Below are 15,158 nucleotides of genomic sequence, written 5' to 3'. Positions count from 1 at the left end.
AGTGCTAAGTTTGGTTAAGGTGGTGTCTGCCGTATTTTGCCTTTGTAAAGGAAACTTCTATTCAAAATCGAAAAGTAACCTGTTGAGTGATACTCTAAAATTGTGTGAATGTTCTGTGTCCCCGGCATTTCATCCAATGATCTCAACATCCATTAGTGAGCCTTATTTGAATTAATTATTACGTTGGTGATTGCAAAATAATTTCTCTCATTTTCTCATTTCTTGTATTTTTATTCTATATTGTTCTGTGGAAAACTTTTCTTCCTGCCCTCTCTTTTGAGTATTGATGTGGATCCATGGATTATTTTTTAATTCAATGTGCTATAATCCATTTTTGTCATCTTTCTTTTATATGCTCAAATTTTCCAGAAGTTGGCCATCTTTGTCAAGTTGTATTTTGACATGTCCTCATCAGTCTTACAAGACACCCTTGCTTTCTGGCAAAGCAGAATTGGGTTAATTGGGAACATTGAAATATAACTTTATATTAGATTAAACTTGGGCGTGATCATGGTAGTGTGGTTGTGTAGGAGAACATCCTTGCTCTTAGAAGATGTTCTGAGGTCTCATAGGACACAGTGTTGTGATGTCTGCCGCTAAATCTCAAATGGGCGGGGGAGAGAAGAAGGAACAAATGGCACAAAATTTCAACAATTGGTGAACCTCTTTGTAGAGTAGTTGAATTTTTTCAAAATAAAAGTCATGGAAAAGACAGGAGCCACTAGTCCCGCCCTCCACTGCCACCATGTTGATCATCACCACTGTTGTGCTCCCTGAACACCTCCTTCCTGGTCCCCGCCTCTCCCCTCCCCCTACACTCCATTCTCAAAGAACTGCCAAAGGAAGTGTTTTAAGACTTAAAATCAGAACTGGCCATTGCCTTGCCCGAAGCTCTCCTTGCCTCCTGAAATAGATATAAATTTCTTACCAAGGTCTATAAGCCTTCCGTGGTTTGGCCCCTCCCTGCCTTCCATCTTTGCCTCCCGCCACTTGCCCACTTGCTCTGCCCAGCTCAGCGCCTTTACACAGGCTCTTCCCATAATCTGAACACTCTTCCCCCAGACTGTCACATGGCTTTTTCTCATCATTCACACTTCTACTCAATGCCACCTCCATCGAGAAGCCCTCTTTGCCCACTCTAACTTAGCTTCCTGCCTAGTAAGACTCTGTCCTTGACCCAACTTAATTTTCTCAGTGCTTGTTTGTTGTCTGTCCCTCCTGCTGGAACGTAAGGTCCCCCAGAGCAGAGACCTTGTCTATTCAACACTGTATCCTTAGCACAAAGTGCACAGCCTCACACAGAGTAGGTGTACACTAAATACTCATCAAATAAAATGATGTAGACGCATCCCTAGATGTGCTGGTGCAACAAATGCGCACTCACACAGAGGAACACACACAAATGCTCACGAGGTACCGGTGGAGAAACAGAGTTGTGTAGAAACATCCGTGAACAGACGTAACGATTACATAGTTCCTACGCACACTTGTATAGTACACACAAATACAGATATACTCACACAATAATGCTGATCTTTAAACATATATCCACCAATCTATACATTTCAAAATTTCAAATATTGACATACACAGGCACAGACAGGCTTGCAGAGTCTCTCTCACACACACACACATACACACATACACACATACACACACACACACACACACACACAAAGATACAGATGCTCAGGTGTAGGGACGTGAACGAATACCTCCCACTCTCTTGCACGTGTGGCATGCACATGCTTCGCCTTTGCCTGGCCTAGGTTTTTGCATCCTTGCTAAGCCTGGTTTGGGTGGACACTGCTGGGCCACTCAGCAGCCCTTGGCCAAGAGCCCCAAACCTCCTGGTAATGCTCCTCTCCCGGGACATGATCTGGGAGGGGGTCAGGGCTGCTGGGCAGGTGCCCCTTGATTTATAACTGCTCCAAGGCCGCCGTGTGGAGCAACAATGTCACAGGGGCCATTAGCTGTCTGGGCCGAGCTGTAAAACATGCCGGGCTCAGCACCCTCTGCTCTGGTCACATTCACCTCTGCAGTCACCCTGCCTCCCCGGGGCAGCTCTTCAGTACCAAAAGCAGTGACCTCTCGTAGCTACACAGTAAGGAGACAAGGGCTGCAGGGGAAGCCCTCAGGGCTCCCCAGGTGTCTACCCCCATGGCGGGGCCGAGTATGACCCTGTGGGCTGGGACCAGGCAGAGGGTAGTGGTCCTCAGAAATCTGAGGTAAACTGGTATGCGCTTTGCCCACATACAGCTATCTCGAGCAGGGGCTGAGTCTGGAGCAGGCTCCGGTTTACCAGGACAGGGGCTGAGAGGGCACCTGGCCCCCCAGGTGGGCTCGGCTGGTGCCTGGAACACCCAAGGCCCACCCAATGCCAGGCCCAGATAGCAGACCAGCCCTGGAACTCAGTAGCAGGTGCAGGCCAGACTGTCCACCGCTACCTGCCTGGCCCGCATAGGACTCCATTCTGAACCCATGAAGTCTCAGGGGCTGGATGTCTCCGTTACCCCAGATGCCCCAGAGGCCCTGAGGAAACCTTCATGGCCAGCTTTCTCAGGCTCCTGTCCCTATGGAGCCTTCGGATGACACCCTGTGCTAGGCTCAGGAAGTGGAGGGGCTGGTTCCCAAGGGGTCCTGATGCTACGTTCCAAAGCCTAGAAGCCGGACAGGACACAGTTTGTTCAGGAGACAGAGCTGTGAACAAGGGCCAGCACAACAGAGGGCCGAGGCCGGGGAGGACCTGCTTGCTCAAGACAGGAGAAAAGCCCAGCCCGGCTGGAAGAGAGGGTGAGGAAGTGAATGGTGGGGTGGGCGACCACAGGCAGGTGTTGCCCAAACCCTGTAGCTCAAGACAAGGATTTGGGGCTTGAACCCAAAGGCACTGGGGAGCCACAGATGGGTCTAGAGCAGAGGAGTGATGTGATCTGATTTGACACAGTGTCCCTTGCCATCTCATGCAGCACAACATTCCATTATAGGAGTGCAAAGGTGGACCAGGACAGGAAAGGGGAGGGAAGACATTTTGTAGAGTGTTAGGGACTGTGCACCAGCCCTGTTTATTGCCAAAGGAACATTGCAACCAGTGTTCAATCGAGAGACTGGATTTCTTGCGTCCATCTGTCCGCCCATCCATCCATCTATCTATCCTTGCATTCATGTATCCATCAGCATGTAGGCCTCATGGAGATGAGAAATAAAGCAGGTCCTGCCATCCAGTGGTGTTCAGTAGAGAAGGAAGAGGGAAGAGGCAGAATCTGGAGTCAGCATTTATGGCGTACCTATTGTATACAGGACACCGAGTCAGGCAGCTGACATGCAAGATCTTTTGGCTTCATAGTCACCTGGGGAGGGAGGTCCTTCCCATCCCATTTTATAGACAAGAAAACTGAGACTCAGGGAGTGAAGCCACCTGCCCAAGTCCTCACAGAGGGCTCTGGGCCCAGGCAGAAAGGGCTTAGAGAGTGATAGAGAGCAGCCGGAGGCTCTTCAAGGGTCATTTCCGCCCTTGTCTTCAGGCCCTGTGAGATTCTGAAGTTCCCAGGAAGGATGGGACCCTGGGGGATTGGACCAACGGCCCAGCGCTGCCTCCCCCTCAGCCCGTGATTAATGCCTGACAGTCCTTCTACTCACAGGGAACTCATCAGACTAATATTTCCTGATGTGAACTCCATGTTGCCCTAGAATGAGAAATCCCAGCCCCCTCGCATTCTGTGCCCCAGATGAATGGGCTCCCGTCCTAGGGTCTGTGAGTGATGCAGCCCGTGTCTGCAGAGGGAGGTCGATAAGGGCTCTTCATCAGCAGAACTGCAGCCTCTCCCAGCTGGCCAGCAGGTCCTGGTCCCCCTCTCCGTGCTGCTCCCCGGCTGGCCCTGGACTCTCCAGCGCACATGGGGAGGCCAGGTCGGTGCCCAGCAAATGGGGAGGGTGGGCCCTGGGAAGCGAGGGCTGGGCCTTCTCCAGGCCTGCCACAGACACCAGGGCCCTGGGGACCAGAAGGAAGGGGCAGGGTCTGCTGACGTTTGTGTAGGCTTTGATCCAATGAACTCAAGGAGGGCGGAGGCCTATAGCCCAAGGCTGTGAGCAGATGCTTGTTGAAGGCAACATAGGACCTCAAAGGCTCTGTGGAGGATGATGGAACGAGGTGATTCTAGGAATAGAAACACCAGTGGTCATTGCCATAGTAAGAGAAACAACGAAATAATAACCGGTACCATTTACTGAATGCTCACCATGTGCCAGGCATGGTGCCAAACATTGATAATGCATTATTATTTTCAATCCTCAGAGAGTCGTATGGAATAAGGTAGCATTATCCCATTTTATTTTTTTTTAAGATTTTATTTATTTATTTGACAAGAGACAGCGAGAGAGGGAACACAAGCAGCGGGAGTGGGAGAGGGAGAAGCGGGCTTCCCGCGGAGCAGGGAGCCCGATGAGGGGCTTGATCCCAAGACCCTGGGATCATGACCTGAGCCGAAGGCAGACGCTTCACGACTGAACCACCCAGGCGCCCCGCATTATCCCATTTTACAGATGGGAAAAGTGAGGCCAAGAGCAGTTAAATGATACTCCAAATAGGGGTGTCAGGATTCAACTCTAGAGATTTCTACCTTCAAACCTGTGCTTTTAACCATTCATCATCTGACCCTTCCACTGATACTTGTAAAGTAGTGCCTTTGCACCAGGCACGGAGGAGGGTGCGGAGAATACACGAGCCAGGCATCATCCCTGCGCTCACGGAGCTTACAGTCTTGTGGGGAAACAACATCAAACAACGGGATTCCAGTGCTTCAGTGAGAGTGGGGGTGGGGACAGGTGCTCAAGGGGTGTTTTGTCAAGAGGAAGGGGCCGGGGGTCTTGTCTTGCCCTAACACGGGGAGAAGCCAGTCCAACTCCCCAGTGTGGGTCTTGAGGACCCTTGAGGTGGCCAAAGGTGGAAAGAAGCTAGGGCTAAGGGTCAAAGCATTGAAGGCCAAAGCTGAGGCAGGGAGAGTGGCCCTCGTGAGGAGCCATTAGCAGGATGTGGGGTCAGGCGGTGGATGCAGGTGGAAAGGAAATGGCCAGAAGGAAGCAAGGGGTGTCCTGTGTGAAGGAGGTAGCTGTGTGGTCCCTGACTGCGTGGCGTGTTGGACCGGCTTGAAGGTGGAGATCAAGAAGGACAGCTGTCCATGCCTGAGAGGTGTCTTTCAAGAACAGGTCAACAGTAGCACCAGGACGATGGGTTCACAGGAGGTCTCCAGCCAGCAACCAGAAGCTCCCAGAGCAGTTGTGACTTTTGGGGATGGGACCTGGCATGGATTATGCAGGGGGTTCAAGCCCCAGCCAAGCAGAGTGGGTTCAGGGCAGAGTTCAAATTCAGCAGGAAAAAGGAGGCTGATGGTGGTAGCCAAATCCGAGCCGACCCAGAGCCGGAGCGCAGGGCAGTAAGAGTAATACCTGAGGCCACCTGCTGGGGGCGCTGTAGCCACAAATCAGCTCTTCACTCAGTCAGGATTGGGGGAGGAGGGCTTCAGTTGGGAGGGGCCAGGAGGCAGAGCCACCCGCTTCCTGGGGCTGCCAGGGGCTGGCCTGATGGAGAGGGAATCAGCCCCAGTCCTGGCTGCAAAGAGCTTGTCCTTCCTGGGCCCTTCCTGCTCGTGGCTCCGCCCCGTTTCTGAATTTGCCCTGAACCTGACCCTCAATTCATCCTTGGCCCTTACTCTGTCGCTGATCCCCATTCCTGAACCTACTTACCCCAGTCATGAAATTTCTGCCATCTCTGAGCCTCGGCCCCTCCTGGACCCTCCATCCCCACCTCATCCCAGGCCAGTCCCGAGCCTCACCCCTCCCTATTCACCCACCCCACCTCTGACTCCTGCCCCACCCCTGCCATCTCACATCCATCTCAGATCCTTCCCCCGCTGTTCACCCCCACCCCTGCCCTGTCTCTGAATTGGGCTCAAGATGTGTTGCTCATATTCCTTATAAGTTATTTTAAAGCTCAGAGGTTCCTGTTTTGAGGGCCAAAAAAAACGGGTGGGAATTTAAAAAATGCCCTTGTTAAAATGCCACATACAACATCAATCCACAGCTTGAGACATCAGAATAGTGGTCCCCCTTTGTGGGGGGGGGGGCAGAGATTGGAGGGAGGGCACAGGAGCCCATCCTGGGGTTTCTGTAATGTTTCTTGATATGGGTGTTGGGTGCACAGGTGTATTCCATTAGGGGAGATACATCAAGTGATAGACTTACAATGTGTGCACCTTTCTGTATCTATGTCATACTTCAATAGGAAGTTTTTAAAAAATGCCCTGTAGTCTGAGTGGTTTGGGCCCTTGGGGAAACGAAGATGGCCCAGGGTCCCTGCAGCAGTTGAGGCACAGCCTGGGAGGCTGGTCAGGCTGGTTCTGCCTTAAACGGGCCCTTAGAAAAGCACTCTTGGGTTCCCGGTGTTCCGAGGACAAGCATTCACCCCAGCAGGATGCGGACAGCAAGTCCCTTCCACCCATCCATACACCCCATGGTCCCCTGGGACCCTGCCTTGGTGCCAACTGCCTTCCTACCCTAACAGCTGTATTTTTCAGGTCCACCAATATGACAGGCTCAATCTATTCCTGTTATATATTTCCCAGTAAATGGACAAGGTGAAAACAGTGTCAGTTCAAATCACTATCATGACACTTAATTCTGATTTACTGTACCTTTTGCTGCAATCTTGAAAGTGCCTGCGTCCATGCTGAGCCGGATTGCCCAGCCAGGCCCCACGGGGTCGATGTTAAGATCAGCTTCAATAAAAGAATTTAGGGTAAGGCAGCCCCGGGTGGGCAGGGGGCAAGCCGGGGCCCAGAGGACGAGCCAGCAGAGACGCTGAAGCAGCTCTCCCACGCCTCCCTCCCACCGACTCTTTGTCCCCAGCCCTGTGTTTGCAGCAGCTGGGAAATTTATGGAGGCTCCATAAACGGGTTTTACAGACAGCTGTTAGAGCGTGCGGAGCAAGGCTGGGCTGTCGGGGGACCTAGTCGCAGGCTTACAGCCAAGACACTTAAATATTATGGCCCTACATATATAAAAAGTGTGCTGTGCACGTCCTCTGCTACCTCCCTCCTCCTGACCCAGGAGCACAGGGTTGCTGGCTCGCCAGAGACAAAATACCCACAACCCCTGGCTCCAGCCCCTGCCACCCAGGCCAGGAGCCTCTGGCTGGGCTGGCAGCATGGATGCGGGGAGACTCATTCAAACAGCGGTGCCAGGCATGCGCTGGCCGCCTCCTCCTGGCCTCCTGTGCCCAGGCTCAGCTCACCAAGTTCTTTTCGCCCTGGCTCCAGCTGTTTTCTCTGTCTTGAAACTCTCCGTTCCCCCCACCTTCTCTCGTCCTGGCCAGTTCATACCTGTCCTTCCAGAAACTCACCTGAAATGCTGCTTTCTTAGAGGCATCGCCCCCACCCTCTAAAGTCAGGTGTCCCCGGTTATAAATGCTCATATCCTCCCTGGACTTCTTCATAACATTTATAACAATGGTAATTACATAATTATTGGTGTCATTATCTGTTTAATGTCTATCTTCCCCACTGGACAATAAACTCTGTGAAAGCAGGGGCTCTTTTTGAATGTATCTCTAGTGCCTTGCACAGAGCCTGGCACTCAATAAATATTCAATGAAGGAACGAATGAAAATGAAGGAAGATGCGGAGATGAATCCCACACAGCCCTGAGACATGGCACAAAGCAAATTGTGCTCAGATCATAAGAGTGGGAGAAAGGTTTGTGGGTGTTCGGTAAAGAGAAGTCACTTCGACAAGGGGGAATCAGGGAAGGCTTCCAGGAAGAGGTGCTACGGGACCTCCTGGTAAAGTGCTTTAATTCAGGAGCCCCAGCTGTGAAGTAAGTTAAGATGTGAGTCAGAGGTCTAGTCCCTTAGTTTCATTGGGCCTCAGCTTCCTTGTCTTTAGAACGGGACTAGGATGGAGCTTACATCAGGTGGTTTTTATAAAGGTTAAATGTACTTAGCATAGCGCATGTAATCAGAGTTGCTTTAAGCAGCATGACTACTGAATGTAGCCAGAACTTGGTAATTCCAGGCAAAGGGAGCAGCATGTGTGAAGGTGTTTATGGGGGATAAAAATTCCACTTGATTCCCTGCTGCCTTGGAAGCCATGTTTTGTATCCCCTGACCTTAGTCTGACCTGCTTGACCAGGGGAGAGTGTCTGACCCAGTAAAAGCCCATCATAGGCTGGCCAGCGACCTATGACCGATGGCTGGGCCGATCAGGTTTCCTCTCTAGGGTGTTTGATTGAAGAGACTTGGGAAGAATTGGCAGGGGAGCTGAAGCTGAAAGAAGCGTGATGAAAATATTGCATAACGAAGTGGAAGTTATAACTGAGCACAAGGAATCAGAGTTGCCTTGGATGCCTCTTCTCCCAACCCATCTGTAACCTTGGGATAGAAGTTTTATTTTTTTTTTCTTTTTGGGGAGGCAGTATAGCAATACAATTAAAAACACGTTAGCTGTGTGGGCCTCGTACAGAGGACATCACCTCTCTGAGCTTCACTTTTCTTGTCTGCAGAATAGAGATCATTAAAGCATTTATCCCAGAAAGTTGTTGTGTAGATTGAATGTGGTAAGATAGTAGATTGTATTACTGTTCACTGATACCTTCCTCATTAAAATGAAAAACTAGCCTCATCTAAAAGATTGTGACTGCTTAAGCCTTAACCTCACTCTTTGGGCCTCCAATCTTTCATGGAAAGAAAAAAGGCCGAGAAATCTGTTCAGCCCCTACACTGGGCATATTCTCCAGTGCTGTCATCATATGTGGAAGAGGGTAGGCTGGACCATTTGAAATTGTCAATATTCAATCCGTTGTTCTGTGGATGTTTGATCCAGAAAAGTGGATTTGCCTATGGTTGAATCTTCGAAGGGAAGGATCCCCCAGAGCCCCATAGAGCACTGGACTGGGGCATTCCCCCCCAGGGAGATGGAATTGGGGCCTAATCAGGGAACGTTCCCCATGCCTAGGGAATAGACCCCTTAAATGTGTGTCCAGAATGATTTCAGAATCGACAGAGCTGTGACTGCCATATGTCCCCTGTTCTTGTCTCTTCAGAATGGGAGTGTTAACTGTGATTGCCCTGTCCCATTTCACCACAGTGATTGGGCCTGTGGGTGGAAGGTAGCCTGCATTTTCGGCTCATAGATCCCTGAACCAAACTGAGCCACTTCCCTTCCCTCTGATGAAGGGTATTCTAGGCATCATGCAGAAATCTTGGACGTTGAGCTTGCACCAGTGTTTGGAGGGGACTTCGGTTTGTTTGCCTAGAGGTGAGCAGGTTCTCTGCGTAGAGGGTATTGAATATATGGTGGCCAGAAGGCCCGACCATGGTAGATTATTTTATTGGTCACCCACACCCCAGCCCCTTGAAGTCAGTCTTGGCCATGCAACTTCCTTTGGCCAATGATGTATGTGTAGAAGTGATATGTTGCTCTAGGCAGAAGCTCTTAAGAGCTCGTTTGTGCTTTGCCACACTCCTTCCAGCTGAAATAACCACAACCAGCAAGGTTCTAGACAGAAGGTGCTCCAGAAGCCTGCATCCTGGAAGAAAGAAGACATGTGCCCGGGTCACAGCCAGTGTGCCCTGGACAGGTGCCCTGGACAGGTAGTATGAGCGGGATATAGACTTGGAAGCTTAGAGTTGCTTCTTACAGCAACACAGCCGGCTTATCCTGGATGCCAGCATGGTATGCAGACAGCTTAGCCCAGAGCCTGATTCAGAATAAGTGCCATCGGTTTGTCTGCTGTCTCTTCAGGGGACAGAGTACGATTGCGGTTTGGTACAGAACTTGTTGTAACTGGAGGGAAGGCTACTTGAAGGGGGTGTAGTTAACAATAAAAGTCAAAAGGGGGACTGTATCATGGAGAACTTGGAATAGAAGCCATATGTCTGGCTGAACCAGCCTAGGGGGTACAAAATAAAGTCACCTTTTAATATTCCTCGTGACTCTCCAATCTGCTCTCCCCATAGAGGAAAGAGTGTCTTTCTTCTCTCCCTGCGGCACCTGCTGGCCCCTTGCCTTCTCCCCTCTCACTGAGCTAAGTCTGAGAGCCTCAGCAGGAGTCTGTTGAAGTTACTGCTAACAGAAAGGATCAGCAAATCTAGTCTGTCCACCAGAGGGAGGGCCTGTGTTCCTGGCCGCTGGTTTCCCCGCCTCACGGTGTCACTGCTGAAAGCAGAATGGCCAAAAGCAAGCAGCATAAAAGGAACAATTGATAGATCTCACTATACTAAAGTGTAAAACTTCTAAGTGACAACAGATACTATAAACAAGCTAGAAACAAGCTATAGCCTGGGAGAAAATATTTGCAATTTATATAACAGATAAGGGATTAGCATCCAGAATATATAAAGAATTCTAACAAATCAATAAGAAAAAGACAAATGGCCCAATAGAGCACTCAGCAAATGATAAAAAACAGTCAATTTATGGAAAAGGAAATTCAAATGGCCAATAAACTTGAAGAATGTTCAATTTCACTAGTAATCAAGGAAATAAAACATTAAACTACCACCAACTATATTTCACTCATCAGATTGGTGAAAAAAATTAAATTTGATATTAAATGTTAGTGAGGGTGTGTGGAAATAGGGACACTTGCATATTGTGGGCGACAGTGCAAATTGGCACAACTGCTTTGAAAGACAAGCCCACTCGCCGGTATCTCCCCTAGAGAAAATGCTTGTACGTGTGCACAAGGAGGCCTGCAGGGAGATGTTTACTGCAGTATTATTCAAAAGAGTAAAAACTCAGAGAAAACCTACATGTCTGTCAACAGGAGACTAGCCAGATAAACCCTAGCATGGCCATGCTAGGAAGTACTACACAACTGTTCATGAGAATGAGGTAAATCTGGGGCGCCTGGGTGGCTCGGTCAGTTGAGCATCGGCCTTCGGCTCCGGTCATGATCTCAGAGTCCTGGCATCCAGCCCCGTGTCAGGCTTCCTGCTCAGCGGGCAGTCTGCTTCTCTCTCTCTCCCTCTGCCCCTCCCCCCTGCTCGTTCTGTCTCTCCCAAATAAATAAAAATCTTAAAAAAAAAAGAATGAGAAAAATCTATGCCATAACATCGAGAGATATCATTGGGTGAATAAAGAAAGTGGCGGAAAATACATAAAGTAGGACATCTTTTTTGTTGAGTCAGAGAAATAGAAACATACACGATATTTATTTTTTTTTTAGTTTTTTTAAAGATTTTATTTATTTATTTGAGAGAGAGAGAGATAGCGAAAGCAGGAACACAAGCAGGGGGAGTGGGAGAGAGAGAAGCAGGCTCCCCGCAGAGCAGGGAGCCCGATGCGGGACTCGATCCCAGGACCCTGGGATCACGACCTGAGCCGAAGGCAGACGCTTAACGACTGAGCCACCCAGGCACCCTACACAATAATTTTTAAATTTTTTATAGATACAAAGATATAAAAAATATTTGAAAGGATGACTCAAAGGAGAACAGCAACAGCGACCTCTGGTCGCTATTGAGGGAAAGGAGCTCGCGGTGGTGGCACTGGCAGGAAGGTGGTAGGTAAGCGGGGCTAGTGGGAAAGTATCAAAGGGGCTTGAACTTCATTGTTGTATTTCCATACCGTCTCACAGAAGGGAAAAAAGAAGAAGGTATTCATGAACTATTTGTATAATTAAAAATGAATTATGAAGAGAAACAGGCTGTCTCGCTTGTGAACTCCCTCCTCACTGAGAGAAAGATGGTGGGGAGCCAGGCATACCACTGAGGGGCAATCATTCTTCAGGGTGCAGGTGTGTGTGTGTGTGTGTGTGTGTGTGTGTGTGTGTGTGTGTGTGTGTGTGTGTGTAGAAACTAGATTAGTCAGGATAAGGTAACTGCTAGCACTGACACCCTCAACATCTCAGTGCCGTAACACAACCAAAGTTTATTTCTCATTCATGTCACAATTCAGTGCGCATGGTGGGGGAGGGGATACTCTGTTCCACACAGTCACTCAGGGGCCTGGGCCCCTTCTGTGTTATGGTCTGTCATCTTGTGATGTCTTGTCTCTTCCTCTGCATCTGGCTGCTAAATGGGACACAAGAGATAGCATGGAGGATTGCTCTGGAGACTTCTAGTCATCTGGCCTGGAACTGACCAATCCTCATGTTCCATTGGCCAGGACTCAGTCATATGGCCCCACCTAACTGCAAGGGAGACTGGGAAATGTAGTCTAGCATGTGCTCAGGAAGAGGAAACCGGCTTGGTGATCACATAGCAATCTCTGCTTCACTCAGCTATGGTGCTCCAGCTCCATATGGTTGTTTCAGACACACCCTGGCCCACCTTCTTGCATCACCTTTCCGCACCTCCCTGCACCATGCCACGTTCCCCAAGGCGACCTGAGCCTGTCGGCTTTGGAGGGGTTTCCAACTTTGACCATTCTCTGAGCCTAAACCCACCCTCTGCCCCCAGCCCAGGGTCTTGTCTGTAGAGAGCAGAGGGAACCCCTCTCCATCCACCATGTCCAATTACCCACTCTATTTTTAGTTCCTGGGGCATTATTTCCCCTGGGGAAATGTTCACCTTGTTACCCAGAGCTAAGGAGTGCAGATTTCACTCAGAAGCAATGGGAAGCTCTGAGAAGTTTCTGAGTAGGGCACTGATGTAATAAAATACATGCTTGAGAATGGTGAGGAGGGTAGACTGGGTGAGGGGGCTCCTGCCATAGTCCCAGTGATGGGGCGTGGAGCAGAAATGACAGGTCTTATAGAGGTATACTCTGTAGGTTGTTGGGGGGGGGTCTGTATGGAGGGCACACGAGATGCCTCCCTGGTTTCAGAAGAACAGTGACCCCTAATACTGAGATGGGGGACAGGTCTGGGTTGGGGGGAGATGGGTAAGTAACTCCAGGCCTGAGATGTCTGTAGACATTCAGATGGAAGCATCCTGTCGGCATCTGGGTAAACACAGAAGCAAAGCATGGGCTCCTGGTAAAGATTTGGGGGTTATAGATGGCACTTGAAAGTGATTGGATCATAGTAAGTCTGCGTCATAAAAACAAGAAATACTCAGCTCCCCTCAAAACAGGTGAAGAACGTGTCCTTGTAATTCCAGCATCCTGAAATTAGGTCAGATGATAGGATGGGCTTCCAGACACTGAGTGACTTCTCACACAGGGCAGAGGAGCGGGACCGGGTTGGGGAAGCACTTGGCAGCGGAGGGAGCTCTGCGTGGGCCATGGTCTTTCTGAGAGGGAGCGGCTCGACCCGAGGAAGGAGGAGCTGTGAGCTAAGGCTGTCCTGGGGCCAGGAACATGGCCAGGGCAGGACTGGATGCAGTCATACCTGCGCTCAGGAGAACCCTGTGCTTTGTTTAATGCTCTGCGGTTGTCATTTTGACATTCTGAACAACTATCTTTGAACTTGTATTTTGTATGTGAAGTCCAATGGGACAATGGAGCATGCCCGGGAGCAGAGGAGACAACACGCACAATGTTTGTGGCCACCACTCCTGGCCTCCCTCTTGGCGTACAGCATTTGCCGTGCCCCTCGAGCGCAGAATTCCGGTGGACCCACAATGCGTGGGAGCCCAGTGAGACTCTGAGCACTTAGAAGGTAAATGTGTTCCTTCTACTAAGTGGGGTGCCCGCAGCCTCAGGTGGCCTCACTTTCCCTTCAATTAAGGATTTGCTGGGAACAGTAGAAAGAAGGCAACATGAACTACCAACCCACCCTTTCATATCCTTTTGGATTCATGCTGCTTCCCTGGATTAGCCAACCACTTACGTTGCAAACCATGACCTCTCAAGTCTCCCTACTCGTCAGTAAGCTAAAGGCAGGGAGCGTTAGTAGCGTGTGCATATATCAAGAAGTGAAATAAAAACAGTTGAGTTCATTTAGTGCAGAGTTCCTGCTATTCCAGTGAGAAGGAGTATATATATCTCTATGTGAGCAACAAAATAGGTGTATGGTTTTGGTGATTCTGCATATGAGTTACAGGCTCTTATATTTGCATTCAGCATTGATATTGCCTAACATTAAGTAAAATGCATGCTAATAATTTAAAATGATTTCTTAGAGTGGCATGAAATCTCAAAAATTGTTTTGATAAGTCGAGAGAGAGAGACCACTGAAAAAAAAATTTTGTATTTGAACATTTTTCATTGTGCTTTTTCCCTGCTTTTCAAACAGGGGGCCCAGGTGTTCATTTGGCACTGGACCCTGCCAATTATGTTGCCAGCCTTGAGTGCAGGGTTTTGCCTCGGACCTGAAGACCCAAGGAATATCTGCCCTGGGGAAAACGTTTTGGCTCACTTGTTTCTTGCCCCAGTGTTTGAGTTCCTCTGTAACTGGGCTCTGGCTCTGATCCTGGTGGCAGATGGCCCCATGGTTCAGAGCGAGGCTTGAGCCCAGCTGCTCCAGCTCAAGCCCCAGCTCTGCTTTTGCTGGCTCTGTGGTCTCGGGCAACTTACCTAACCTCTCTGTGTCCTATTTGTGCTGTCTCTTGAATGGGGATTTTGATAATAGTACCTACCTCAAAGAGCTGTTGAGAAGGTTAGATGAGATAATACCTGCAGAGTATTTGGAACAGCCCTTGAAACCTATCCAATATGGGTGAGTTCTTATCATTCTAGCATTTTCTACAATTTTGCTATCTGGTGGAAGAAGTCCCTGGCTGCCCTCCCGTCTTGCATCTTGGTGATGCTGGAAGGTGGGGCCAAACTCAGCCCCTGTTCTGAGAAAGGGGCTGTGGTGAATGGGGCTCCCCAGCAGGACCTGGGCTTCAGGTCTGTGTGGGGGGGGGTGTGCTGACCTGGGGTTCCTGTGTGAGGCTGTGAAGACGGCTGTGGGTCTGGGGTTGGGTTGGGGGGATGTTGGAAATCTCTTGGGCCCCATGTCTGTATTAATTTTCTAGGGCTGCCAAACAAAGTACCAGAGACAGGATAGTTTAAACAACAGAAATTTATTTTGTCAGAGTCTGGAGGCTAAAAGTCTGGGATCAAGGTATTGGCAGGGTTGGTTTCTTCTGAGGCCCCTCCATGGCTTGTAGATGGCCCCCTTCTTCCTGGGTCTTCACAGGGTCTTCCCTCTGTGTGCATCTATGTTTAAGTCTTCTCTTTTTAAAAGGTCACCAGTCATATTGGATTAGGGCCCACACGATGACCTCATAACCTTAATTA

Source organism: Zalophus californianus, chromosome 13 (assembly GCF_009762305.2).
Source record: "Zalophus californianus isolate mZalCal1 chromosome 13, mZalCal1.pri.v2, whole genome shotgun sequence".
NCBI classification, from domain to species: Eukaryota; Metazoa; Chordata; class Mammalia; order Carnivora; family Otariidae; genus Zalophus; species Zalophus californianus.
This window is presented reverse-complemented; position numbering follows the sequence as displayed.